This window comes from Stegostoma tigrinum, chromosome 20 (assembly GCF_030684315.1).
Source record: "Stegostoma tigrinum isolate sSteTig4 chromosome 20, sSteTig4.hap1, whole genome shotgun sequence".
Taxonomy (NCBI): domain Eukaryota; kingdom Metazoa; phylum Chordata; class Chondrichthyes; order Orectolobiformes; family Stegostomatidae; genus Stegostoma; species Stegostoma tigrinum.
In genome coordinates, this window is record NC_081373.1 from 27678020 (window position 1) to 27691508 (window position 13489).

Here is a 13489-nt window from a genome sequence, read left to right on the forward strand (position 1 = left end):
TTACACAGATGCCAAGACTGGACACTTTGAGTTATAAGGAGAGGCTGGGACTTTATTTCCTGGAGCTTTGAGGCTAGGGGCTAACCTCATAGAGATTTTATAAAATCACGAGGGGCGTAGATAAGATGGATAGCCAAGGTCTTTTCCACTGAGTAATGAGTCCAAAACTAGAGGCATAAGTTTTAGGGTGAGAGGGGAAAGATTTAAAAGGGACCTGAGCGGCAATATTTTCATACAGATTGGTGCGTATATGGAATGAACTGCCAGAGAAAGTAATGGAGGTGGGTACAATTACAATATTTAAATAAACGTTTGGACAGCTACATAAATAACAAAGGCTGACAGGGATATGGACCAAATGCAGGCAAATGAAGCTAGTTAAGTGTGGGATACTTAATCAGCATGGACGAGTTGGATCGAAAGATTTCTTTCCGTGCCACTTGACTCTATGACTATATTATTGAATCAAACAGCCCAACATGGCAATGACAACAGTGAGAAGAACCCAGAACTTTACTGACTCAGCGCTCCAAGCCCTACTGGAGTAGTTAGGATAAACAACTTCTAACAAATGGGCTGGAATGTTTCCAGAGGTTTGAAGTATTTCTGAGTCTCAAAAGTCACATGACTCTTTGCCATTGAAACAGCTTGTTGTTGTCATCTTTCTAAAGTTTTTAGTCAACAAGTAATTGAATAACACTTTTATAAAGAATATCTACATAACACGAACCTATTTCATTTGTTTAAAAAAGTCATGTAAGTTATTGTTTGAAAATAACTGATGGAATAAACTAATTCAAATGTAATGAAATATCCTTGCAACTAACAATAATAGTACAATTCAGCTTTGTTGATATATAACCCTATTTACGAGTTATTCATGCCATATGCCACAAATAGTTGTAGATAATATTTTATTTTGAGACCCTGATCCTGAACTAGTGTCACATCTTATTCCAGGGACATTCTCCAATTAAGGAACAAAACACAATATACCCTGTTCTACATTACTTAACTTGTGAGGTCCGGTTGGGAAAGGGGACCTGAAGTAGCCTGTGGGACTTTCTTGCACTAGTCCCATTGACTTCTTGTGCATTACAGCTTTAACCTGCTCTTCTAAGCAGTTGGAAAGGTCTCCTGGCAGAAATTGGCTTCATTAAATCTGCAGGTCAGTCCTCAGTGATATCGTTGTGATCTGAAGGCGTGCAAGGGGAAATAATTGGGCCTTCCCCAGCATCCAACCCAATGGTGCTCGACATTGGGGCAGAATTGACAGGGTAAATGCTGAAACGACGTTTCCCCTCATGGAGATGTTAGAACTAGTTAGACCGGAAAGCAGAAGCTGCAATCCGATCTGCTATGATCTTATCAAATAGCAGGGTTGGCTGGAGGGGGCTGAATAGCTGCTCCTAATTCATAAGTTTGTAAACAAGGCTGGAAAAGGTTAAAAAGAAAGGGTGAATATACACAAAACATGAGCTTGCTACAATTAATGTAAAAGTCAGCATTAATCTATATTTGTATCTTTAAAAAGAAACAGTTATCATCTCAGTCTTCTAAATCTTGCCCATGTGTCAGGAGAAGGATTCTGGACTGTCATAAGGAAAACAATAGCCACTGGGCTTTTCTGACACCCATCCAACTATCCTGACAGCCAGTTATTTCAACACCCAAACATCTCTTCAGGTCAACAGTGGGACCACTTGTCCTCCGCTTAGTCCCAACAACTAGATGCCATTACACCGCAGGTAGGGGTGGAAGACCCATGCAGTGGAGGTCTGAGAACTGAAATTTTACACATTCCATACTGAGGAGTTCAAGCAGGTCTCACAGTTTGTTGCACCAGGCCTGCTTGAGATGAAATTGACCCTTCCATCTCAGCTACACTCGTAATTAAGTTATGTCCTGAAACATTCCAATAAATCTGTATTCCACAACACACGTGTTGAATTTATTGCCTGTAATATCACCAGATGGCCTTTAACTGCTTTCCTTATAATAGACTCTTGAGATATTTGTCAAGAGAAACGTCAAGCTTCAAGGGACGTAATTCTCTGGGTCATGCCTTCGTTTGTAGTCATAATGCAATCATCTGGGCTTCAAGCCATTTTCCAGAATTAGTGCATCTAACATGAGTTAGAACTTTTAGGCTGTCTGGAAGATTGTATCGAACACTGGATTCATTTACAAAAATTTGATCTTATATAGCAACTTAGCAATGTAATGAAACATCCTGAGACCCTTCACAGGAATATTATCAAACAAAGAATGACGGTTTTGAGGTGTATTAGCTTAAATGACTGAACATTTTCATCTCAGAACTAGTTTTTAAAGCAAGTCTTAAAAGAGGAACGCATGGCATAGGAAGGGATTTCGTTTTAAAAAGGGAAAGTATGGTACAGAGAGGGAATCCCGAGAAATGAGGCTGAGGCAACTGAAGCCTGGGCCACCAAAGGTGACTAATTGGATTTCATAATGCACAATCTGCCAGAATTAGAGGACAACTGATATCTCGGATAAATGTATATCAGAGATTACATTAATGAGGAGATGCTAGACCATGGAGGGATGAGGATTTTAAATCCATACATTCCATGACTGGGAATGAGTGCAAGTTTGCAAGCATAGGAGTGAAAGTGAAATGAGACTTGTTGTGAGTTTGGATATGGGCAGCTGAATTTTGAATTATTCCACGGAGGGTAGAATATAGGAAACCAGCTAGGATTGTGTTGGAATAGATGAGGCAAGGGACAGCAAAAAAAAACCGAAGATGTCAGCATAACTTGGGCTGAGATGGATGTGTCATTGGATGATGCTGCCCAGGTGGAATTAGGTGATCTAAGGCATGGCATAGGAAATCATATAGGATTCATACAAACTACTTATCTAGGGATCAAATGTTACACTGAAGTTTTGAACAGATTGTGTTCAGGCTGTTGTACAGAAGAGAGATCATCAATAGCTAGGGAATGGAGCCTGGGATGTTTACTGTAATCAATGTCTTCAGGCTTTGCAGTATTTAATTGGGTAAAACTTCTGTTATTTCAGTTGCAGATGTTGGCTGAATCCTTGTGGGATACCAGAGGTAAAGTGTCAGAGCAGGTAGAAAGCTATTGCAAGTGGTCCTCTGGATTATGATCAGTTAGGTAGGAATGAAATATTTTGAGTGCTGTGGATAGCATTGGAGAGTAGCTGGAGGAGGATGGTGAGGTCAATTGTTTCAAAAGCTACAGGCAAATTGAGAAGACTGAGAAAAGAGTGTTTACTTTTTTCACTGTCCTAGAACCTTGTTTGTGACTGTGATAAGAATTGCTTTGACGTCATGGTCAGGTGGAAACCTGACTGGACTAATTCAAAGTTCTGGGAAAGATGTGGATGGATTTGGGTGGTGATAATATGCTCAAGGTTTTTAAAGAGGAAAGGGAATTTGGAGATAAGATAGTAGCTTGCCAGGATGGTGAGTCAATGGTTTATTTTTGTTTGAAGAGTGATGATGATGGCATATTTCAGGGAAAGTTGAATAAACCAAATAGTACCCCTCAATAAGATCTTAACAGAGTCAAAGGTATAGAGACTTTGAAGGGGATGAATGTTTATGATTGTATCAAGTGAGACAGAGATCAAGGAGAGACAGGATCCATTGTCATGGGCTGTCAATCATGTTTTTGTCTGGGGACATTTCCATATCAAGGATAGGTGAGAAGCCTAATTGAGAGGTTCAGACTTTCAATAACAGGAGAAACAAACATGGATCAGGAAGAGTACAAAGCTAAACTTCCACTCATCCTCTCATCCAAATCTTTGTCATCATCGGACTCAATTATTCAATTACTTTCCTGATAAACTTGCTGTGTTTCACTCTGTTAACTTAAGTTCAATCCTTTAAAATACTCAGAGTTGCATTAAAGTTTCTGTATGAAGCTGCTGATCCTTACTCCTCTGTATGTTACTACTGTTCAATCACGCCCACTCTCATTTTTTAAATTCACTAATCCACTAACTGGTCTCTTGTTCGTCCCTTATGATCACTATGTTGCTGGAAGGTGTGCTTGTAGCTATCCAGGCTCTTTTGGTAAAATGTCCTACCTGGAAAGCCCTCTATTTTTCCAACTTACTTTCACATTTTATAACTGTCCATAAAGGCTACGTTGTTTCACCCATTTGTTCATATTATAAATACTGTCATTCAAAGGATGCATTTGTACTACTGCCATTGGTTTGAGAGCAGTAATTATGGAATTTGGTCTAGCCCCATTACAGGGTTCAAATTACATTGGGTTATGGGGAAAATTTGCCCTGAATGGCTTGGAAAATGTAATCAAAAGGCATTCAACAAGAGGAAAGCATCCCCTGTATGTGGAAGTGACTGAATCTGTGAGGAGATGCTGTGCATGGGTTAGAAAAGCTGGAGGAGACAGGTTGTAGCGGAAAGATGCAGTGGGGCTGAGGGGCTGCGAGAGAGAGAGAGAACATTTTAAAACCTGTCTGTGAAGGATACTGAGCTAACCAGCACCATGGAAACTTAAAATCATTGAAAAAAATGAATTTAATTTTAAAAAATTGTCTTTACTATTGTTAAGCTCTAGCTTCAGGCTTTATCACATCAGGAGTTGTTGAATGGTGAAAATGCAATGGGTTCAGTTGCCATAAATACATAATTATATAATGTAATACAGAAGTGTTATTAAATAAAATTAATTTGTGTATACAATGCTGTGACTGTGAAAGAATCAAACGTAGCCAATTTATATCTACAAAGATCCCAGTTACTGAGAATGAAAACAAAAATGTAACCCCTAATAAACAGAAGGTTGCCTTCAAGACAATCTCAAGATATGCTATTAGGGAAAAGAAATATTTTGACTTCTGACGCACCTTTTCATTCAGTCTGGCTGAGAATTAAGTTCACAGGAATTGAACTCCACTGCTATCTATTAAAATTTTGATATTTTGAGAGGTAAGTGGGACAGCTGTCAACTTCACTACATATTTTAGGTGTCCAGCATATATAAGTCCTTCTCCTGAGCACATTTCAAAATTGACAGGTCGTTTTGTGTGGTCAAATCCAAATATGTGTAATGTAACCTGCCACACACCATTCTGAACTTCAAATTTACTCTATCAGAATTAGTAATTAAAGAACAGCTTTAAAGAGATTCAAGTGCTGGTGTAACTATAAGTTAAAGCTCTGTAGTGTAGTTGTTTCAGTTGTTCAGTATTATCTACGAAACTTTTTGGTTTGGGTAATTTTAATTGCTCCATCTTATTTCCCACTGGAGTATTGTAGAAGCTAAACACCAGGAAGTAATATATTAAAGCATCTTCCTTGATTCCTCTTTTTCTTATTGTCTAATAGCTAATTGAATGTTATAGAATCATATTCATTCATCTTTGTACTATTTGTATTCTTTATATGATTCTATGAATTCAGACTTTTTAGGTTAAATTAATTTTTAAGTGTTTCATTTAGACACAATGAGGTAAAGTACATTTCAACTGCCATTCTGATAAAATTAGACAATGTGTTAGTGTGTGTAGTGGTTGAAATCTAATTCTGTGATCAAGCCTTTGATTTTCACAGCAAGAATGCTCACATCTGCTGAAATGAATACAGCCTTCATCACTGGCCTGCTTAACCTGACAACATCAGTGTCTGTACATCACTCCAATATTGATTTATGAACTCAATCGTAAGGAACATTACAGTTCTTTAGCATAATGACACAATTACCCTCTACTTTAAAGTGCCCCTGAGACAGTACTTACTAGTTTTTTAGTCCGGTACATAGGTCTATAGATAGTTTTATGGAACCTATGTATTATAGGCAGCTTTAAACATTGTTTTCTTTAGCCATTTGGGAATTGATAAACAACATGATCCATCAAAGCAACGTGTCCCCCTTTTCTCTCACATAAGACTGGAATATTTGTGTAAGTCTTATTTAGGTGTGGTAAACATAAAATGAAATTGACCGCTCTTATGGTGCAGTTAGCATTTTTTGAGAATCATTGCAAAATATTCCTCACGTGGATTTTTAAAAAATGCAATCACAGATGTGTTGGCAATGCGACAGCCAATATCCCTAGAATGAGTATGTACAAAAGGTAATGAGATGAGCTGCATTTCAGTTTTAGTTTGGATTATGTGCTAAAGTCATGAAATGCTATCTTCCTTTTGGAAGAGGAAAGACAAAATCCTGAAGGTGAGGGGACATTCCTTATATTTGGTTTGTAATGTGCGTGAGGTTTTGTAAGATAATGTTTTGGGACTGTCTCTTTAATTCAAAGTAATGAGTTAGTGAAGAAAGCCATGTGATCTGTTTTTTTTCAACACGACTCTTTGGCTTGGTTACCATGGGGATGAGGGTTCGATCAAGAGCAAGTTGCCAAATGTTCACACCTGAAATTAAAAGTAAGAGCCGGTGGGCACACTATGGCTAGACTTTTGGCCTCCATGTTTTTGGACAGAAACGCAAGTGAAAGGTCTCAATAGCAGTTGAAAGACCTAAGCTTGTGTAGTTAGTTAGAAAACAGCATGCAGGCTGTTTTTTTTTTGAAGAGAATGCATCCTGTGGCAAGCTACATCTCTGAACAATTGCCCTTCAGAAGTTGGGAGGGGAATTTGCTGGAGTGGGCCTTAGTGCTGACAGTCAGTTTGAAAATTCTCTAGGAGCAGAGGGAAAATCCTTTTGATGGTTTCTTGATGTTACAGCTCAATAAAATGGGAAAATCTGAACGAATTGGAAGTTAGGAGTGGTGGGAAATTGGTTCCTTTTAAAGACTGTAGTCATTTAGAGTGCATGTTGTAATATACATAAGGAGTAGTAGTAGGCAAGTTAGCTCCTTGAGCCTACTTCACAGTTTAATACAGTTATGGCCGGTCTCATCTTGGCCTCAACTGCACTTTCTTGTCAGATCTCCATAACCTTTCAACTGGTTACTAACAAAGATTTGTCTATCTCCTTAAATTTAATCAGTGTTCCAACACTGATCTGGGGTAATGAATTCCACAGATTCATGATCTTTGCACAGAAGGAATGTCTCCTTGTTTCTGTTTTTAAGTCTGCCATTCCTTATCGTAAAATTTGAACACTCATTCTAGAATGCCCCAAATGAGGAAACATGCTTTCTATGTTTACTTTGCCAATTCCCCTCAGCATCTTATTTACCTCAATTAAATCTCCTCACATCCTTCTAAACTCCAATAAATATATGCCTAAACTGTTCAGTTTCTCCATAAGACTATCCTTTCATCTCTGGAATTAGTCTAGTGAACTGTGTCCAATGCAGTTATGTGCTTGCTCAAATAAAGGGACTAAACTGCATGCAGTACTCCAGGTGCAGTCTTAGTTGATTAGTGTTTTGTACATCTACAATGGCATTTTCCTACTTTTCTACTGCAATACCTGATTAGAGTCTTACATGTGTATGAAATGTGGGGTTACCTGTCACGTTAAAGCTTTACTAAGGGTTATCTTTTCTCTCGTTAAGTACAGTAATACTTGCTAACTATTGCTATTATTTTAGAAAGAGTTTGCTGCAGTAAGCATTTGAAATCTTGTCATGTAATTCTTTTAACATGATCATTGAAACTAAAATCTCTTGTTAAGGATGTGCATGATGGAGCTGAATTCTCATGCAAATCAAATCTTATGCATCCGAACATGAAAATGATCTTGTACAGTACAGTGAGGGTCTCTACTGAATAGAATAGAATGGCCTTTATTGTCACATATACTCGATTGAGTACAGTGAAAAGTTTATATGTAGCCAATTACATTGTCAGTTTAGATACAAAATGTGCCTAGGCATAGCTTCTTTTAGTTACTAGATCTTTGATAGAGAAATAAAATGTCCAGCATTACAAAACTAAAATGTCAATACAACAGACCATGGTGGCACTTAGGGCCTGGTGCAGACTAGAAGCTTAGTTCCAAAATACATGCCACATAGGGGAGGCAGCTGGGCGGGCTCTGGATGTCACCACCCAACAACGGCAGCCCCCTACGAAAGCAGGCTACTGTTCCAGGTTGGGAGGTCACTACTCCACGCTGGGGGACCGCCATGCCAGGCCTGGAGGTCGCCAGGCCTGGATGTCACCATGCCAGCAGGCTGCAGCACCACACTGGGAGACCATCACATCATGCCAGGGGACAGCCACACCAGGCTGGGATTTGTTGCTGGAGACCAGGAATTGTTACTCGCTGAAGGCTGGGAATTGTGACTGGAGGCTGAAAGTTGAAGAGAAAAGGGAAAAAAGGAGGAGGAGAAGATGAAAGCACGAAGAGGAAGAAAAAGAGAAGAGAAAAAAAACTGCAGGTGAGCAGACAATCTCCGGTTGAAGTGCCCTCCTTCGCCACCACCTTGCAATTTTGTTGCTGAGTGTTGAATGTGAGAGTATGAAGAACTGGATGTGTTTACAAAATCAAGACAGTGAGATATTGAAAAGCTGAACAGACACCAGAAACTGATGGAAATATGCATCAGTTACTTTGAATTTTCCCAGGAGTGGTGGGTGAATGACCTCAGAAACATTACTACATCTTGCTCTGCTTGAGGTCATTGTGTAACATCTTGTGTAGTTTTGAATGAGTTGTGGTCCAATTAGAGGCCCTGATGCATTCAAGAGATGGGAGTCAGATTTGGCAGGTTCTACGCCCAGAGATGGCCTTAATTACAACTCTAACAAGAACATATCCTTTTGCATCTCTACATAATCTGGACTGACCCCACTCCCACTCTTCCCCACTTAACCCTGCTCAATTTCAGCGCTCAAAATAACAGCTTTGTTACACAATGGCAAGTTTTTGACAATGCATGAGCATATAGTCTTTTAAAAAGCATCGATGATTAAAGTAGCAGCTATTCAATGACTCCTAGCAGTTCTGAGATTAGATCTGCCACAATTTGGGGCCGTTGTACCTCTGAAAAAAAAGTTACACCTCCCATGGCAAAATATCTCTTAAATTTCCTGTGCCTGGCCATGTGTAATTTGTGGATGGATTGCTGTCATCCCTGAGAAATCACCTTAATAACAATAGCATGGAGGTTGCAATTTGTCAGGGAATTGGCATTACTGTGCTGTCATGCATATTTCTGACATGCCCAACCTCTGAATCCACTTCTGCTAACTTGCCAAAATTCCGGTTTAAACTTGTAAAAGAATTGCAGAAAGTGCAATCAGGCACAGAAGAAAGAACAAAAGGCAAAGTCTGTCATAAAATGGAATGCAAATGAAATGGCATGGCAAAAATGACAGATTTAAGGAGATAACAATGGATTAAGTCTAGAAAAAAAGATGGGTCCAGAGGTGGTGTAAATGGAAGAGCAGAATTGTTTCCCATGTGTGTTGCCTAAACAATTAGGACAGGGTTAAGATCTAAACTTGTTGAATATAAAGTTGTGTCTTGAACTCAGTAAAGTGCCTAATCAAGAGATGAGTTTCTGGTGACGTGGAGAGGAATATTGGGAGTGAGTGAGCGTTTGGACCAAGGTGTTGTGGAAAGAACTGTTCCTTTTGGAATTCTAAAAGGGAAGGGGAGGGTCTGTTTAGTGGTGGATCACACTGGGGATGGCAGAAATTTGATCTGGAGACTGATGGAGTAGAAGATGGGGACAAGGGGAAACTCTCTGTTCTGGGAATGAAGGGAAGGGTTGAGAGCAGAAATATGGGAACACAATAGACATGATCATCTGTCAAGGATGTATGAAGAAATTCTTAGTTGAGTAAAGTAAAAGATGTATGAGAAGAGCTGCTATGGAATGCAGAATCACCAGAATAGATGTAACAGAAATCGAAAATGTAGCAGTAGAATTGAACCCTCGCTGACTTGGGAGAAATTGTAATTAAGATAGTTGTGAGATTTGGTGGCTTACAGTGAATAATGATTCATAGCTCATTCCCAAGAGTGGAGACAGATGTTGAGGACCAAGTAAAGTTTATGATGGGCCATGTGAAGGGAGGAAATAACTGCACATATATATTTTATTTGAAATGCCATTGGATCACTTGGGTATAGAACATACACAGCACATCCGGCAGCCACTGAATGAAGATACATATATGTGTCAGGATTTGCTAGTGGGAATCCAGATTCATAGTTGTATTGTGTATGATCGAATTGACCTCTCCTTGAGTATGTTAGTCTGTTGACTGATCTACATTGTTTTGCTAGATTTTATAAAGCATGATTGTGGCCTCTGAAAACAAAAGTGAGCAGAAACTTCCAGAAGACCTCAGACACCATTGATCTGAACATGGGTGGAGATACCATATGAATGAAGAAATGTTTTGAAGAAGCTGTAAAAAAAACCCTTATTCCATTGTAGACTTTGAATAAATATCATCTCTACATTACATTGAAGTAGATGAGATATCTAAGATATTCAACAATCAGCCAAAAATACTACAGTATAACTTTAAGCCACCAATGGCCTGAATTCCCGGGGCTGGGAATGGTCAGCGAGTGTTTTACTGGCAATTACATTGAATTATAGGAATGCAGAATTGTTAGGATTGGGAGTTGTGGTAGTGAGGATGGGGAAGACCTGCCACAGAAATTGGCCCTGAATAAATATGTGATAGCAACTGCAGAGGATATGCAGAGGATTTGTATAAATGCACTTACTTTTGCATGTAGTAATATGTGGGATTATCAATTTCTAAGTCAAAGTGAGCTGAATTCAATTTTTTTTTTAAGTAGCAACTTCCAGATTGTAATTTAGATGAGCAAGTTGGGGCTGAAATTTACCTTAGCCACCAAATGCAAAGTGGCTGAGAGTGAACTGGCAGCCCTCTTTCCACCGTCCCTCCCTTTTGGGTTTATTTTTAATGTTGAAAGAAGTGGTAAAGTGGATTGAGGGGATGTATGAAACAGGTTGCTTAATTTGCAGTTGTTGTTATGTTAATTAATATTTGAGAGGAGCTTTACCTCCACTGTAGCTCATGATCACCTATAATAATCATTTAGTTACTAAGCTGATGATCATTTATTACAATTATGTTGTTAGTCTTGTATAGGTTACAGGCAAATTGCAAAGCATTGTTAACATCTAGGGGGTTGCCATAGTCCAGAGCCTGAGCTGAACCAACAATGTGAGTACTGTAACTACAAGGATACATCAGAGACTGGGAATTGTGTAGCAAGTAAATCACCACCTATCGCCCCAATGCCTTTTCACGATCTGTAAGACATGTCAGGAGTGCGATGGAGTACTTTCTCCTTGCCTAGATGAGTAACACTCCAAAAGCTTGACATTATCCAGGTTAAAGCATCTGCTTGATTGACACCCCATCCACAATCTTCAATACTGCACAGTGGCAGCAGTCTGTACCATCTACAAGACACACTGAAGCAACTATTCGGGGCTGCTTTGAAAGCTCCTTACAAATCCACGTCCTGTTCCACTTAACAGGAAAAGGCCATCAGATACCTGTGAGCACAACCACCTATAAGCTCTCCTACAAGCCAAGCACAGACCTGACTTGAACCACATTGCTGTTCCTTCAGTGTCGCTGAAGGATTCTGGGATTCCGTTCCTCACAGCTCTGTGGAATTTTCAATGCTTCAAAGACTCAGAAGATAACACACCACCATTTTCGTCAGGGCTATTAGAGATGGGATATAAGAGCTGGACTAGCTAACAATGCCTACGTCCTAGGAATGAATTAAAAAAAAACAAAGTTTCTGTATCTGGTGGTCATCCTTTTATAGTTATATAGTTTGTACTATGTGTATTACAGGAGAATCACAAAAAGTGAAAAGCACCATGAAATGTAACAGGGCAACCTTGTGTTCCATTAAAAAATGACACAAATTATAGTATTGGCCTTAAAAGCCTCGTAATGATCTTTTTGGATGAGATTGTGTCGTGCATATGTTATCTTGGACAGGTACAACTTCCCATGGTGCAGTAAGGGGCCTGATTTAGATTTAAAGATTTTGAGCTGGGTGTTCTAGGGCTTGAGGAACCCAACACGCAAACCATAGAGCAGCAGCTGAATAGAAGTAGTTTTTAGACACTCCTTGTGAGGCTGTAGTAACAGGAAGCACTCGCCCTCAAGCTGTTCTGCTGATTGCACTCTCTTGTTCCCATGTAGATTTGCCCCTTTAATCTGCAGCAATCCTTCTGCCCCTCCCTCTTCCTCCACCATCTGCCCCAATTGCCAGTCTGACCGATCCCTCAGCCTGCAATCTAATAACCCTGCAAATGTTCCTCCCTGATGTCTGAATCTCTCTTCAATCTTCATGCTATGTTCCTTTCTTTCCTCTTGGTTACTAATTTGGCCTCCCTCCTTTTCCTAACTGAAAGTCTTCCTTAGTTTCCGGGAATGTTTCATTACATTTCTGGCTATGGCCTTCTGCTGTCTCTTTGACCTGGCAGTTCATGAGAAATGATCAATCTGGCTGCTACTGGATGAGAAATAGAATAAAAAAGGTTGTTTCTGAACACAGTGAGCATTTTTACTCCTCCCCATAAATACCAGAGGTGATCTGACAGAGGGTGTTAATTACCTGATGGAACTGGACAGAATTAGTAGAAAGCCCATGTGAGTTTCATGGGCAGAAGAGACATTTTTCTTAACTGTTCTATCACTGAAAGAGAATGATTTGAATTTGATATAATGCCACAAACGCGAGTAGCAGTTGCTGTAGGAACAGAAGCCAGAAAATACTGGAGACAGTCAGAAATTCAAGCAATACCCTCTGACAGAGGGGAGTAGGGTTGAGGCTTTGGGTTGATGACATAGGTCTGTTGTTGTAGCGATAGGAACCAGGTTGACCTTGTTGATTACAAGGTCATTGATTGGTCCAGGCTAACGACCCCAATCAATCAGAAAGGCCCTGCCTGACCAATAGAACCAGGAGATTAGAATTTCCTCAGTTCAGACAACTGACTCTGAGCTGGCTGGCTGCGGCCATTGTTCCTGTGTGGAAGAAGGAGGTTTCCTGTTGGAGTGTCTCTTTTGGCTATGTTAAAGCCCACTGCGATTGCTGCTGCAACTAAAAAAAATTATAACCAGGAGATGTGAATCCCCTCAGTTCAGGGACTGACTCTGAACTGGCTGGCCGCAGCCAGTGTATCGTGCACAAGTAAATAAAGGGTCACTAAGTGACGGGATACTGGCCTCTGTGCAGTTATTTCAGATGTTATCCTACATTACAACATTTTATGTTTTGCTGCACAATATTATATGTTTAAGCTTCTCCTCTGTAATTCTCTTCCTCTTCTGATAGCAAGGACAGGAATGCAAAGGCAGAATCTGAACAGCATGTGGCAAAAAAAATCATTTTGAGATTATTTTAATGTCGACATAAAGTACATTAAATCCTTTGACAATTTTCTGCTTGGAATAAGATAATTGATATTCTTTGTCAGATAGTGGTTGATTGTGGGAGTGTCCTGGCTGGTCAGAATGGTATATAAGTTGCTAATTTAACATCAAACTGATTGTTGTCTGAATGCATGCAGTGCTTGGCTTCGGCAC

General features: G+C 39.7%; 1 protein-coding gene across 3 annotated transcripts in view; it reads left to right on the forward strand.

The window, feature by feature from the left end:
* The window catches only part of LOC125461914 (uncharacterized), a 234408-nt gene that overhangs the window by 37815 nt on the left and 183104 nt on the right, over positions 1-13489 (forward strand). The gene's annotated exons all lie outside the window — the stretch shown is intronic.